Source organism: Stegodyphus dumicola, chromosome X1 (genome assembly GCF_044657685.1).
Source record: "Stegodyphus dumicola isolate Sdum_Otavi_A_Nest chromosome X1, ASM4465768v1".
In the NCBI taxonomy this organism is placed as follows: Eukaryota; Metazoa; Arthropoda; class Arachnida; order Araneae; family Eresidae; genus Stegodyphus; species Stegodyphus dumicola.
The window spans coordinates 379,936-396,299 of record NC_140780.1 but is presented as its reverse complement, the minus strand read 5'-3'; the positions used below and the strand labels follow the sequence as shown (position 1 = coordinate 396,299).

At 35.2% G+C, this 16,364-nt stretch overlaps 1 long non-coding RNA gene across 1 annotated transcript; it reads right to left on the bottom strand.

Annotated features, from left to right (window-relative positions):
* Positions 1-9,045: 9,045 nt before the first annotated feature.
* On the bottom strand, positions 9,046-12,672 carry LOC118180523 (uncharacterized). Its single transcript, XR_004756676.2, has 2 exons — positions 9,487-12,672; positions 9,046-9,348 (listed from the first exon to the last, which is right to left on the bottom strand). It is a non-coding gene; the product is annotated as an uncharacterized LOC118180523 (long non-coding RNA).
* Positions 12,673-16,364: the final 3,692 nt, after the last annotated feature.

The following is a 16,364-nucleotide window of genomic DNA, read 5'->3' as shown; positions in this document are numbered from 1 at the left end:
AATTTTTCCCAACTCAGTTGGGGCAATTTTTTTCTCACCTTAGTCGGAGCAATGTTTTCCCATCTTAGTTGAGGCAATTTTTCCCCACCCCTGTAGGGGCAATTTTTTTCCCATTCCCACTCCATTTGGGGCAATTTTTCGGCTAATCTTAAGAATATGGTAACAGGTAGTTTGGCTATATTTTGGTAAGGCGATAAAGCTTACTAGCTAGGAGTTTAGCAATAATCTGAGGATTACACAGTTCGAATCACAAATTATTTTGTCTCAGAGAAATAAAAGATCATGAGACATGTAACGTGACTTTTACCGGAAAAATCCGGTCGTGATTTTTTAGCTAATAATACTTAGAAACAATTCTGCTGCTAAAGTGCAGGATCGCCCACTTATTTGTTTGGCGCTTTTTACAAGAGTAAGAAGAATTGGATTTTTGTCAATTTTCTTTGACTTTTTAAGTGAAAATAGGTCGATAGATAAAGTCAAGTGTGTGCGCAATGCCATTTTTGTGCAATTCTGGGATTTTTTTTAAGTGAAAATAGGTCGACGTGTACATGGATACTGTGTATGTGCAATTCTTAAAAACGCGGCAAGCAGTTTCCGATTCTTCACTATCTCCCAATTTCGCACCTAATCTTCGTCATGATTAAGCATTTTTGTTCCATAAAAGTTCTAATATAAACGTAATTCGGCTAGTAGATTGTTGGAAAAAAATGTTGAGTTAAAAAAAGGCCTTTACTTCGTGAAAACAAAATGGCGTCAAAAAACTAGAAGGTTGCTGTAGGAGGGTTGGTCGCCAAATTTTCGCCAAAAAATCGCCAAGTTACCATAATGTAAAGATTCACCAAGAATACAACTGGACGTGAGAAGTGTTGTCAAAAAGTTCAAAGAGACATTAACGACAGAAAATAAAATTAAAAGTGTACGACTTCCAAATGTTTTCTACAAGGGAAAACGTTGCATTATCAAAGAGGTTAAGAAATAAATTTCTTCATTATAATGCAGTTGGGCAAAGATGTTGCTAATACTTCACATCAAACTTTTAGTGTACAGACTCTACGGAATGGCTGACATGAAGGAAGTTATTACGTCAGGACAGCTATTAAGAAACCTTTCATTTCAGAAATAAATAGGAGAAAGAGATTCGATTTTGTTAAACCTCATTCATGTTAATTTATCAGACGAATTTTGGATGGTGTATCTAAAGGTATAGTGAACTTCACCTGGCAATCGTTACTCGCGAGTTAAAGATACTACCTGAATCGTCCGACATAAATTCAATTTAAAATTTATGGCACAAATTGGACCTAGAAGTCAGTAAACATAAAATTTCGTAATAATGAACTTGTATAATGAGGAGTGGTACTCCTGCACGAGTGTCACAGAATTTCCATCAGGACTTTGGTTTTAAATAGATTACAAGCCGTTATGAGTGCAAAAGGTATAAACACAAAATATTAAATTTTGTTTCCTCATTTTGTTGTATGATCTTCGGCAATATATTTTTGACATCCAAATTTACGATTTTGTTGTATATTTTGTGAAAGGCATATTAAAACGAAAGTTTTATTAGATTTGCATGTTTAGTATCTCTTGTGTTCGTTATGACCAGCTGAAATTATCAAGCATTTCCTTTATTGCGAAGGGGAAAAAGTATTTGGGGCAATTTTTTCCCACCTTACTTGGGGCAATTTTTTTCCCACCTTAGTTGTGGCAATTTTTTCCCACCCCAGTTGGGGCAATTTTTCCCACGCCAGTTGGGGCAATTTTTCCCCACAATAGTTGGGGCAATTTTTCCCAGCCCAGTTGGGGAAATTTTTTTCCCACCCCAGTTGGGGCAATTTTTTTCCCACCCCAGTTGGGGCATTTTTTCCACCCAGTTGGGGCAATTTTTTTCGCACCCCTGTCGGGGTAATTTTTTCCCATGTTTTTGCTTTAAAAATGATTGAATTATGTTGTTTTTATCTTCCGGTTAAGGTTTTTATGCCTTTCGTAATTCTGGAAGCAATTTTTGTACAATTATCGACAATTTAAAAGCTGTTCAAGTGCGGTTAAGTTTTAAATAACATGGCGGACATATTTGTTTAAATTTGAAACAGGAGAATTGTACATTTGTTGCCAATCTAGAGAGACTAAGCTTCGCAACACAAAAATAACGCCTTCATTTATTATTGCGAATTAAATCATGCTTAATCCTTTCTGGAATTTTTTTGAGGAAATAAGTGTTTAATATTTACTTCGTAATTTTTGATGCAGATATTTTGGGTTTTTATGTATTTTTGCCTTGTCGCGAAGTGAGAGCTGAATTAATTAAATGAGAAATACTAAATCGTCTGTGAAAAACTGTTCTTTTCTGTTTTGTTTGCTTAATTTCTTTCATACATTGTTTTAGCTTTATTATAGTATTTGAATAGAACATGTGGCAACGATAATTCTTCAAATGATATAAATTTTGTGTATTCAGAGTGTCGTTATAGTAAACAAATATAGTGAATTTTAAAGAGTGCATTTATTTTATTGTGGTTTATGAGCTGTCGACGAAGTAGATTTAATTCAATCCAATCAATTTAAATGAAATTCAAGAATAAATGCGTATAGTTTAATATTCTGTGCAAGGAAGTCATGACATCAGATTTTTTATTTCAGCGCTAGCATTCTTTTGAATTTTAAAGTGTAAGATTGTAGAGTTGCGCGCCTCCAACCTGCACGCAACCAAGAGGTGACTGTTGAAACTGGAAAATAGACAGAGTCTTGCTAAGGGTTTAAGTCCCTTTTTATTCAACTTAAGAATTTACAATTGCGTGCTCTTGACGCTCACAAATTACTCCGACCCGGCGGTAAAATAAAAATAAGAACATGAAAAGAAATAATAACAAGACTCTAACTACGAGGCTCTCTAAAAGTAACTAACCTCACCGCGTTTTAGAATACCGCTGCTAATTCAGCAAACTTTGAATATCACTTTGAACGATTAACAATTCTCCGAGGCAAGCACACAGGCCTAAACGCGGGGTTCTTCAATTTCTGGCTAACTACCTCCGCGCTCGTGAAGTACGAACAGCACACTTCGAACTCGTTTCCTTTCTATTTAACTCAGAATACTTCCGCTGATAATTTGAATCCTTGCGCGTTCTACTAAAATTTACATACTCTGGCATTGGCAGTTCCAGGGGAAAGTAAGGCTTGACAGGAAAGATAGTTTAAACTTAAAATAAATATAAACCCTACAAGATTCAGAATACATATTGTGTATGATCTGATTATATCCATTATATGTGAATAAACTGAATATATTCGTTGTGGATAAGATAAATTCATTTTGTTTGATGAGTATTTCTTGTTTAGGCAGTGCATTTAAGAATAACAGTTATTAAATGTGAAATTTAATACAATAAATATATACGAATACAAATTAGTAATGGTCACTTTGAATAAAATTCTGCATTGGCTAATATTACAGACAGACCTCAATAAAATGTGCGGACTTCTATTTACGTATATAATTGGTGTAAATATTTTTCTCTTATGCATAGTTTTATCTAAAGATAGCATTTGAGCTCAGATGTTTATCACATATTTCTTTCTTCACATATTTCATCTTATTTACCACTTATTGACTAATATCACATGGATATTTTTGAGCTGTATCCAGCATGTGTTTGTATTGATTTCAAATTCTTTCAATCGGGTAGTGAAATCCTCACAATTGCTTAGATTTGATCTAATTACGCAATGAAAAGTTTCAGAAGAAATCGGGGAAGCTTTAATTATTTTGTACAGAAAATTGCGTGGCAAAATATTTTCAACCATCTTGCTTAAATCTTTAAGCACGTGAAAGGTCATGTTGATATGACAGAAATATAACTGGATGCCCATTGGTCCAACCTAGAAGCCAACTCCTTCGGTGGCTACACAGATGTGCACTTGCGAGATATGCCAACCGTCAGACCACGAAGGTATGCAGAAAGGAGGGAGAAAATACCTTTTAAGTTTAATTTTTTTTCGAACTTATGCTATATGCAATTCAACAGGAAAATTACAATAATTTTAAAAGCAGCATGTGTTAAGAATAGTCGATGCAGTGTTAAATGTTGGTATACATTTTTTTTTTGAAGTATTTTCTCCGTTTGTCGTGTATTTTATTGCTTCCAGAAGCTGTACTGATTCCGATTGGAATAGTATAAGTGGAACTTTTTTTTCAGAAGCTTTTCATGCACGATGATGCTTAACCCTTTGCGGCACAGTGTGTCCGGTCCGGGCACACCTAAAAATTTCCTTCTGTACGCACAGAAAAATTGAATGAAAAAGAATTCATAGGTTACTCTCAACCTTCTTTATTTATAGTAGATGGCAGCTCAACACAAACCAGTCCGTATATTTTAGCCATGTTTAGTTTTTTAAGACCCTCATTTTTCAAAGAAATTTTCCATATTTATTTTAGGGTATAAAAGGAATTGTTTGAAAAGAAATTTCTATGTTATTTTTTCCGCTGTATGCTAATCACCTTATTCTATATATTAGTTTTAAATTTTTACCTTGAAATCTTGTCTAAAATCAAACGGCAAACCCTAAGTGTACCCAGACCGGGCTCACCGATAATGTAGGACAACTGAGAGTCTGTATTCTTTGTTTCTCCGTATCTCATCGGTCAGTTCATTGAGAACAGTGCTCGTTTCAGCACTCTTTTCGAAGCTCTATTCAATCAGTGTGCCCCTTTGGGCACATCCTCAAAATTAAACGATAAGTGCTATCTTCAGAAAACTTTACTTGTGTACTCCTCTAGGCCTAATTAGACTGCCTACCTTTTTTTTAAATCAAAACTCCAACTTTAAAAGGTAGCGTGCTTGGAAAGGGTTAAGTATTTTAGGGAGTTAACTATTTTCATTCTGCCTCCTTCGATTTCGAATCGTGGAAGTCTTGCTACGTTTTATGAGGGTCTGTGAACAATTAAGGGGTGGGAGTTTTCTTGAGAAATTATTAACTTTCACTGTTTTCGTAGAGAATTGCAATTTTCTACTGTGTTGCTTACATTTCTTTGTAACTCGGCTCTCGAACTATCACTCATAACAAAAGCCACATCGTCCATGAAAGCTATGCTCAGAGTGTTAAGGCCATTTTTGCTTAGTGATTTTGTCAAATTCCAGATTCTAAAAATCTGCACTTAGGCATGAGGCCTGTGGACAGACTCTGATATTTTCAGTCATACCGTGGTTGTTAGTTATAATTACACTGCGCTTGTTAGTGAAGTAATTTTGAACACTTTCATAGTTGTTTTTTGGACAGTTTATATTTTTTAATGTTCCTAGAACCTCCGGCCAGCAGCACGAATCGAACGTTTTTTGGATGTGTAGGCACATCAAAGCCGAGTCCTGATTCTGCACTTTATTTTTTCATCTGCTGTAGAACTTCATTGATTGCAGGTACAGTGCTTTTATTGGAGAAGAAACCGAATTGGTGTGGGCTTGCTGTGTTGGGCTTTGAAATATGATGCCTGAACTGGTACTTGATATCCAGATTAGTCTTGTTATTGCGTATTTAATTTTAACTGCTACTTCTCCTGGCATTATAAAAATTATTTAGGCATGGAAAGATATATTCAGTGGATTAGCTGTTTCTCGAATATTTGTTAAATTCTAAATAACGTTCGAAAATTCTGCGAAAGACCTAAGGAATGCAAAATCCCCTCCCCCCCTCACAAGAAAGGACTTAATAAGCATTTTAAACACCGAACTAAAACAAACTGATAACGATACAAAATTTTCATTTCCTAAACGATGAATAACTTGTGTCTGCTGTGCCTTATGTTGGAGTAATATTAGTAGAGCGAGTTTGACATAGATTTGCAACAGGGAATTCTACTTTGACTCGAATTCTTTTTGCTTTTCATTTAATTTTTCAGTTTGTAATTTTGTTTTTGTTGTTTTACATTTATTATTTCTTCATGAAACTGGTTCAGGAAATCCTACTGTTCTAAGAAGAGATGTAGATAAGGTTGCATTTCATCCTTAATTTAGAATTAAGGATGTATTTGGGTTGATGGTGGTATTTTTATTTTATATATTTATTTATTTTTATTGCTTGGAAATGCCTTATGTATTTTATGAATGTAGAAAATTTTATTCTTCCCAAGCTCTTCTTTTCTTAAATAGCAAAAATTTCCGCCATAACATCAGATTCAGGGCTTAATTTCTAAAAGTAGAAGTACCGGAGCCCTATAGAAGACCAGCAGGAAAGAGAAACCAAGAGCAAATAAAGGAATAAAATGACTATTAAAATCATTAACAATTTAAAAACTGAATAGTTAATTAATAATTATGTAATTGTAGAATGGATGTTAACAATGAATATTTATTAATAATTATTTAATTGATAATTATTATTGAATTCATAGTTAATTTAATATTGTTTATTCATTGAATAATTAAGGATTAAAGTAATTAAATTAAACGCAAAGAGGTATATTAAAATTTAATGATCCATTTTTAATATAATTTTATTGCTAAAAAAATTTTTCGAGATTCCATTTCTACTGAAATTGTTGTTCAGTTATATAAAAGAAGTGAAGCCTTCTTATTTAGGGCTGCAGTGCACTCCGGCTAAAATTAGAATTTATTCCCAAAACTAAGAAGTACCGGAGCTGACCTCCGATGGGCTCCGGCACAATTTGAGCTCTGAACAGTTTTGAACAGAGATCTGTGTGAATAGCTTATCCAAGCACCTTGAATGGAATGAGAGATCCCATTCAAGTTCTTTGGTGTTTCAAGTTCGCAAACTGTGTTTACGTGTATTTTGGTTCTCCAAAAAGCAGATATTGTATCTGCTCAGTTTAGCTTTTGTTTGGAATGTATAATCGCGTAATTTAATTTTGGGTGGGGGGAGATATGCCTCCTAACATTCAAAATTTAGATGATTTTTAAAGAGTAAGAATGCTTTTAGTTAAAAGGTGTAGAAATTCTGAAAAAATTCATAAAAAAATTTCATTCATAGAAATCCGCAGAGTTCTTTAAATCTTATTTTTAGAAGTTCAGTATAGAAGTAACGTAACGTTCATAAAAAATAAAGCTCATAAGATAAAGTTCATTGGAGATATATTTCTGAATATCATGATTTGCACGAACGTCAGTAATTATCAGATAACATTAGACAGCGGATGCTCTTAATAAATGTTTCGTAATAAATGGAAGACCTCAATATGCTTACAAAGGTAATTTGTTTTAATCATTAAATTTCCTTAACCCCTTGGCTTACACGATATCTGCCAATTACGGGAGCTATAGAAAACAAGAAAGTCGGTCCCGCGCTGTGCCTTTCAACTGTTCATCCGTATATCCGAACTGGTGCAAAATATATACTTTCATGGGCTAATCTTTGGAATATGGTAGCAGGTAGTTTGGCGACATTTTGGTAAGGCGATAAAGGTTACTAGCTACGACTTTAGCAGTGTACATGGATAAAGTCAACAGTGTGCGCAATGCCATTTTTGTGCAATTCTGGGATTTTTTTTAAGTGAAAATAGGTCGACGTATACATGGATGATACCGTGTATGTGCAATTATTAAAAACGCGGCAAGCAGTGGGCGATTCTGCACTTTCTCCCAATTTCGCACCTAATCTTCGTCATGATTAAGCACTTTTGTTCCATAAAAGTTCTAGCATAAGCGAAATTCGGCTAGCAGATTGTTGGAAAAAAATGTTGAGTAAAAAAAAAATTGCCTTTACTTCGTGAAAACAAAATGGCGTCCAGAACAAAACTAGCAGCTTGCTGTAGCAGCGTTGGTCGCCAAATTTTCGCCAAAAAATCTCCAAGTTACCATGATCCAAAGATTAAACCTTTCATGACATATATATTTTCGTGTAACGAAAGGAATTGTGAAATAATAAACAATGTTGAGGTACAAATAATCATTTTAAGAAGTCTAGGGTGTAATCATAATCAGTTGAGAAAAATAATTGCATGATGGTGTGAGAGTTTGGCATGATGGATATAAGAGTTTTTTAATTCTTTATACGAAATTATACCTGAAAACGTGTGAACGTAACGGAGCTATACGAGGAAGTAACAGATCACCCAGTTTCGTCAGAAACAACTGAAAAAAACAAAATACGTTACAATGAAATGAAAAATATTCGATGTAGAATAACTCCAATTGCTTGGCATTTTATACACAAATTCCTCACCACGAGTCAGACTCGTAGCTTTTGCTTATGGCACAAATTCTTTATCACGAGACAGACTCGGGATAGGCCGTTATAGGCCAGAGGGTTAACAATATACAAAAGAGCTGGATTTTGTGAAGAATGAATTGAATTATAGGAAAAATGTAAATATTTCGAGTTCATAAATTAATTTATAATTACTTGCATAAATAAAGCAAGTTAATATATTCTAAAGAAATTAGAGGCAAATGTGTAAAATTTTTAAACGACGATGACCTGATTTCTAAACGCCACAAAAATATCTTGATGAACTGACTTTTAAATACGGAGATGAACTGATTTTTAAACAGAAAAAAAATGTTGATGAACTGATTTTTAAACGGCAAAAAAAATATATTGATGAACTAACTTTTTAACGCCGAGATGAATTGATTTTTAAATGGCAAAAAAATATCTTGATGAACTGACTTTTAAACGCCGAGATGAACTGATATTTAAACGGAAAAATAATATATTGATGAACTGACTTTTAAACGGCGAAACAATACCTTGATGAACTGATTTTTAAACGGCAAAAAAATATCTTGAACTGATTTTTAAACGGCAAAAAAATATCTTGACGAACTGACTTTTAAACGCCGAGATGAACTGATTTGTAAACGCCAAAAATTATCTTGATGAACTGATTTTTAAACGCTGAGATAAACTGACTTTTAGACGGGAAAAAATATCTTGATGAATACTCAAACATAAACAAGTGTATACGAGCCAGTTTCCCTTAGAAAGTCCTCCACGAAGGCATCCCTCCCCTTAGGCAGATAGCCCTCGTGTGCTTTGCCATAATTAAATACACCAACACACACCAACACCAAACATAAACAATAAAGACTCATAAAACCGTAAAAGAAATTTATTTTTACTTGTACACACCAGATGACTATAACAACATTTGTACTAGAAATAAACTTCAAAACAAAATCTAAAGTTTACGAAATGCATTTCTGGAGATGGGAAAAATTTTACAAAAGCCCCTTCCCGGGTGGCACCGTTTTCTTCCCAAATTAATCTCCTTCTTTTCTCTTTTTCGGGGCTATTTCATGTGCCACCCGGATATTTTCTTCTCTCCTTCCATTTCCTATCTTCGTTCTTCTAGTTAGGGGGCCCCTTTTCTTTTCTCAGCTTTCTCTTTCGTCGAACCTATAACTTACGACAAATCTCGTTATTACAGCTCCCGCCCTCATACATTTACATTACTTTTTTACAATTATAATTCAACATATTCATATCACACATTATTTTACATCTAACAGTTATAATTCAATGTCACTTACTTACCGAGGATAGAACTTGAGATCTCTCTGTAGAAGCGAAGTCTCTTGCCAGCCTGTCTCTGGGGCCCCGGAAGGAATTAATTCTCGTAGGTACTTCAGCTTAAACCACTTCTTGTACCCTTTCCTTATCTTTCATACTTTCCCTACGTGGCGTGTACAATTCTTATTTTTTCTCCAGCTTCCATCATCACTTTGAACAACAATACGTCCTATAAAGGAACGAACATACCCTCTTCTATACAGATGAAATCTACCCTACCCAAAGGAGGTTCTCGCTTCAAGAGCTCTGCATGTAAAGTAAGTTTTTTTTTTCTTCCACTCTTCAGCAATCTGAAAAAGAAAATTGTTCTTAGTGGTTAAGTTTATAAACGAATATCTAGATTATGTGGAAACTAAATTAAAACCGGACCTTCTTCCCCTCAGTACTTTAACGCTCAAACGTACGCAGCTAACATGTTCCGCAAGGCACTAATACTGAAATCTGAATGTTTAAATTTAGATTTTGAGGATTATTATTTATCATAAGCTGTCAAATAAAAGACAAAACTCGCACTTCATTCGTACGCACATAGAGGTGGCGCAAAATCTCAATATACATTTCAGTCACTTCAAACCGCAATCATTCAATTAATAGACAGCGTCATCAAAGATCTGCAGTGTTAACAATTTAATCCGAAGAACATTTGCTTTCGTTGTCGAAGCGATTGAAAAAGATTTGGTGACACCGAAAATTCCAATCATCTGTTCTATCGCTGCATGAAGTTTGACGTTATGCTTGAAACACGGATAGTTTGCGTCTCACTCCCTCCATCTTCTATAGCTATATAGGTATATCTTCTATAGCTTCTATAGGTACCCTCATCATACTCTGTACAGCCAAGAGGAATGGGAGCTTGCACTGTTTATTAACGACTCCAGGTAAAAACCTGAATTGCAGCTCTAGGCAACTGGAAAGAACCAGGAACACGAAACTTGCCTTACCTTGTTCATACAAATCCAGGGAAGCAGTTGCATGGTTTGCAGTGGAATCATCAAACATATTCATACATCAAATATATGAACGACGTCTTGGAATCGTATGTAAGGCTGTTTAGGGATGCTATTGGCCCAGACGTTTTGGTAATGACTAATAACGCTGTTCTCAGAATTTTCGGAAACAGAAGTGGACTGAACAGTCTATTCAACACACTTCAGTCCTACTAAGCATGCATTGGATAAGAAAACTGCACCGAGCCTGATATCTGTCAGGATCTAAATAATGCACATTCTAAAGACTGGCGTGAAATTCCAAAGCAATTCACTAAACTGTGTGAAGATCCCGTATTCTGTCCGAAGTCACCATACCAGATATTAAATAAAGATTTCTCTGTCGGTTCCTATAAATACGACTAAAAATGTAATGTTTTGAGATTGATCAATTGGGAAACACGGTGATTTTAAATCAAGTACTATAAAATCCCTCATAACTGCCAATATCAAAATAAAGGTACTTTCGAAGATCTAAATTTAAATCCGAAATTTAGGCCTGTGAGATAAAAATATATGAAATGGGATAAGAAGAAAATAAGCTGGCTACTAATATATAAAAGAATGGGCTAAGAAACATGGAAAACATCTGTGTTGCGTTTCTGCCGACCACCATAAGAACTCTTATCCAACCAATGAATTATCCAGATTACAAAGGAACGAGCGACAAATTCCATTTTTGTTCCTTGATGTATGAACTCTGAAGGAAGAAATTTTATCTCAACTATAATAAAAGACCTTTATAATTTACTCGGCATAGACAAAACCCAAAGGAATCCTTTACACCCACAGCCATGGTAAAGAGGTTTGACCGAATTACCTTTAGTAACCACTCGCTAATTCTTTCCAGAAATCAACAGTACTGGGACCACACGTTAACTGGCCCACCGTAGTGCTATCTCGATCTCAGACGCTCTTTTGTCGTCACCTTCGTGATTTATTGTTTGATTGCTCTTCGGATCGCCTGAGGTGCCATTCTCCAGGCACGGTTTCAAATCATGTTCAATTTTGCTCGACAGCAAGTGACGGAGAAGATGAAGGCCCAGTTCGACACGAGAGCTACAGGACATCAATTTAACAAAAATGACAAAGTGTGGTTATGGAATCCAATTCGAAGGAAAGGAGTTTCTCCTAAACTACAGTCACCCTCGGACGGTCCTTACACAATCCTGAACAGGTAAACAAGTAAACGTGCATGGGAGCTCCTAAAACTTCACTATCGAATCAAACAGGTATTGGCCCAATGAGATAAGAAGATACACTAACCAGCTAGAGTATGAAATACTTGAACTAAGTATATGCTATTTCTGAGTAATACTGAAGTTATACATCGGAGTTGTTAATTTAAATATAAGAAGATAATAATATAAAATTACATACAAAGTTACATAAATTACACAAACTGTTTAGAATACTCATTAAAATATTGGATTACGTAAATATCGTAGAGCTGATATTTTGGAGATCGTTGTACGGGAAATTTTGCATTTTTATGGAAATACATATGCGATTTCATTTTGCTAATATTTTGTTAGTTGGAATCTTGTTATGTGACATTTGTTACAGGTAATCAGATCTGACCTCAGATCTTTCAGTCCAAAATTTATAAATAAAGCTCATGGTCTCAGCTTAATAAGTTAGGTATTATGGAGCAGTATGGAAATTGTTACTCTAGCACGGATTAAATTATTGGTGTGTAACCTATACATTGCTCTTTCGTTTCGGCTTTATCGTTTTCGGATATAACTTGTGCTTCGGCATAGGTCCAGTCCTAAAGCACCGAGCTTTTGTATACTTAACATAATTTTTGGATATAGGTTGTGTTGAGCTATCACCAGTCTTTTAAAGGTTTTTTTTTTATTATTTTTCCCCTCCAAAATGGCAGATTATGAACAGTTACAGCAGAAGGCAAAAATATATAGAATACAACATCACAATGAAAAAAAAAAAAAAAACCAGCTGTAACATAGTCCATTAATCTAACATATCTCTTGCCTCCCAGTTCCCAGTAACGCGCGGCGAGAAAAGTTTTGAGAAGATCAGGACAGTGGGATAGATGTGCGGCATCCATCACCTCTCCAGAGCTGCATGGAGTGCATATCGGAGAAGGAACAATATCGAATCTCAAAATCGTAAAAAACAACCTTATATTTAGCGTAGGTATAATGAAACACTCAATCGATTTCGAGGGCAGCTAAAGGTCCCTCCTCATCAGGAGAAAGAAATACATAGAAAGAAGAAAATAGGAATCATAGAAACACGTGGTGCTTATCAGCACTGCACGTGGTTATAACTAGATTTTTAATCAGAGTTGCACTGGCCGCCTACTTTTACTGAGCCAGGCTGTCTGATCAAGCATAAAGAAATATTAGCGAAGTTAAAATAGGGAGCGAGGGCAAATGCACATTACGCTCAAAATCTGAACTTCAAATAATGGAAAGCAACCACTGAACGGATTTTTATACCCTCTGGTAGTACCAAGTGCGAGAAGGTAACGCCATCTATCGGCAAAAATAATTGAATTAAGACAGTAGAATTTTAAAGGCATTAGGAAGGACTGGATTGGACTTCAAATCATTAACTAAACTTTTTAAATCTTTGTGAATGTGAAAAGCCTCAAGAAAATCCAATTCGCCTATGGAAGAAGCCTTTTGGATGATTTTTGCAGACCCAAAATCAAAATTATGGTTAAAAGTCCAGCTATGATACGCTATTGAAGACTTGTTAATTTCCCCTTTTTTGACATAAGATTCATGTTCCTTGATACGAAACTTCAACGCTCTTTTTGTTTGGCCAATATATCTTAAACCACACTGACATGATATACTATAAATTCCCCAAGAATTCAAGACAGAAACGCAATCTTTTAGAATCGAAGGGTGAATTTTATTAATAGGGGAGAAACCGACTTGAAAATTGAATTTCTGGAGAATCCGTGCAATTTTATAGCTAACAGAAGGATAAAATGGAAGCACGACAAGGTCATTGATATTATTTCTAACAGTGGAATGTCTACTTTGATGGGAATCTGAAAATTTTTTGACGGCTTTATCAATAATCACGGGAGAAAATCCACGGTCAATCGCAACTGCTCTCAAATAATTAAGTTCATTGGTAAGCAAAGATTCAGAGGAACAAACTTTTAGCGCGCGGAAAACATAATAGTAAAAAGAAGCCATTTTTTGCTTAACAGGGTGGCATGACTTGGCATGGGGTGGTAAACAAACTGCAAAGGGTTTACGGTACACAGTGGTGCTAAAATCGGTTTCATTGCGGATTATAAGAATATCGAGGAAGGGGAGGGAATTGTTGGATTCAATTTCAAGAGTGAATTGGATGGCTGGATCAATTGAATTCATAATAGATAGAATCTCGGATAAATCCTCTTTATAACCGTCAAAAAGTGCGAAAGTGTCGTCAACATACCGAATCCAAAGACGAAAAGATAATTTATCAAATAATTTCATCTCAAAATAGTGCATATAAATGTCAGCAAGTACCGGACTGAGAGGATTACCCATAGCCAATCCTTCAACTTGACGAAAATATGCATTTTGGAAAACAAAGTGGGTTTGACTTAGAGAAACTTTAGTAAGCGAAACCAACTCATTAATTTCAGTATGTGTGAAGTGAAATTCCCGAAGCCTAGTTTCAAGACAATTTAGTGCTCCTTCGACCGGAACATTAGTAAACAATGATTTGACATCAAATGAAACCATAATGGAACGAAGTGGGGAAATATTTTTAAGTTTATCAATGACTTCAACAGAATTTTTTACAGTGTGAATATTGTTATCAAGTAGAGGAGAAAATCTGGAAACTAAATATTTGGCCAAAGGATATGAAGCAGTGCCTATGTTGGAAACAATTGGTCGAAAAGGAATACCGGTTTTGTGGACTTTTGGAAGAGCATAAAGTCTAGCGCAATTAGTAATAGGCGGAATAAGTGATTTCTTCAACTGAGTTGGCAGAATGTGGGAAGATTTAATAGCACTTTTTACTTTCATGAGGTCCGAAGTTGAAGGATCTTTAGGGATCGAGCAGTATGGGCCTTCATTTATCAATTTAGAGACTCCAGTAATATATGTGTGTTTGTCCATAACAACGATCTGTCCGCCCTTATCAGCTTTAGAGATAATGATATTAGTATCAGAATGAATTTCACGTAAGATCTCATTTTCCTTTTTGCTAAGATTAGAACCCAAAGATTTATTGTTAAAATTAACGTTATGAGTAATTAGGTGGCGGATTGTATCCTTCTGCGTTTCGGAAATTTTGGAGAATTTAAAGGCTTTCTCTATAGGGGCGATGATTTGAGGAATTGAAGGTTTAGATGTCTTAGAAAAATTGAAATTATATTTTAATACTTTTAACTGATCCTCCGAAAGATTCCTATTGGAGATATTAACGATGGAGTTAACGTTTACAGTGGGAAGATCAGCTAGATAATTGGGACTATCCGACTGGTGTGTGAGTTTTTGGGAATCTTTCGGAGGATCAGTTAAAAGTATTAAAATATAATTTCAACTTTTCTAAGACATCTAAACCTTCAAAAACTCACACACCAGTCGGATAGTCCCAATTATCTAGCTGATCTTCCCACTGTAAACGTTAACTCCATCGTTAATATCTCCAATAGGAATCTTTCGGAGGATCAGTTAAAAGTATTAAAATATAATTTCAATTTTTCTAAGACATCTAAACCTTCAATTCCTCAAATCATCGCCCCTATAGAGAAAGCCTTTAAATTCTCCAAAATTTCCGAAACGCAGAAGGATACAATCCGCCACCTAATTACTCATAACGTTAATTTTAACAATAAATCTTTGGGTTCTAATCTTAGCAAAAAGGAAAATGAGATCTTACGTGAAATTCATTCTGATACTAATATCATTATCTCTAAAGCTGATAAGGGCGGACAGATCGTTGTTATGGACAAACACACATATATTACTGGAGTCTCTAAATTGATAAATGAAGGCCCATACTGCTCGATCCCTAAAGATCCTTCAACTTCGGACCTCATGAAAGTAAAAAGTGCTATTAAATCTTCCCACATTCTGCCAACTCAGTTGAAGAAATCACTTATTCCGCCTATTACTAATTGCGCTAGACTTTATGCTCTTCCAAAAGTCCACAAAACCGGTATTCCTTTTCGACCAATTGTTTCCAACATAGGCACTGCTTCATATCCTTTGGCCAAATATTTAGTTTCCAGATTTTCTCCTCTACTTGATAACAATATTCACACTGTAAAAAATTCTGTTGAAGTCATTGATAAACTTAAAAATATTTCCCCACTTCGTTCCATTATGGTTTCATTTGATGTCAAATCATTGTTTACTAATGTTCCGGTCGAAGGAGCACTAAATTGTCTTGAAACTAGGCTTCGGGAATTTCACTTCACACATACTGAAATTAATGAGTTGGTTTCGCTTACTAAAGTTTCTCTAAGTCAAACCCACTTTGTTTTCCAAAATGCATATTTTCGTCAAGTTGAAGGATTGGCTATGGGTAATCCTCTCAGTCCGGTACTTGCTGACATTTATATGCACTATTTTGAGATGAAATTATTTGATAAATTATCTTTTCGTCTTTGGATTCGGTATGTTGACGACACTTTCGCACTTTTTGACGGTTATAAAGAGGATTTATCCGAGATTCTATCTATTATGAATTCAATTGATCCAGCCATCCAATTCACTCTTGAAATTGAATCCAACAATTCCCTCCCCTTCCTCGATATTCTTATAATCCGCAATGAAACCGATTTTAGCACCACTGTGTACCGTAAACCCTTTGCAGTTTGTTTACCACCCCATGCCAAGTCATGCCACCCTGTTAAGCAAAAAATGG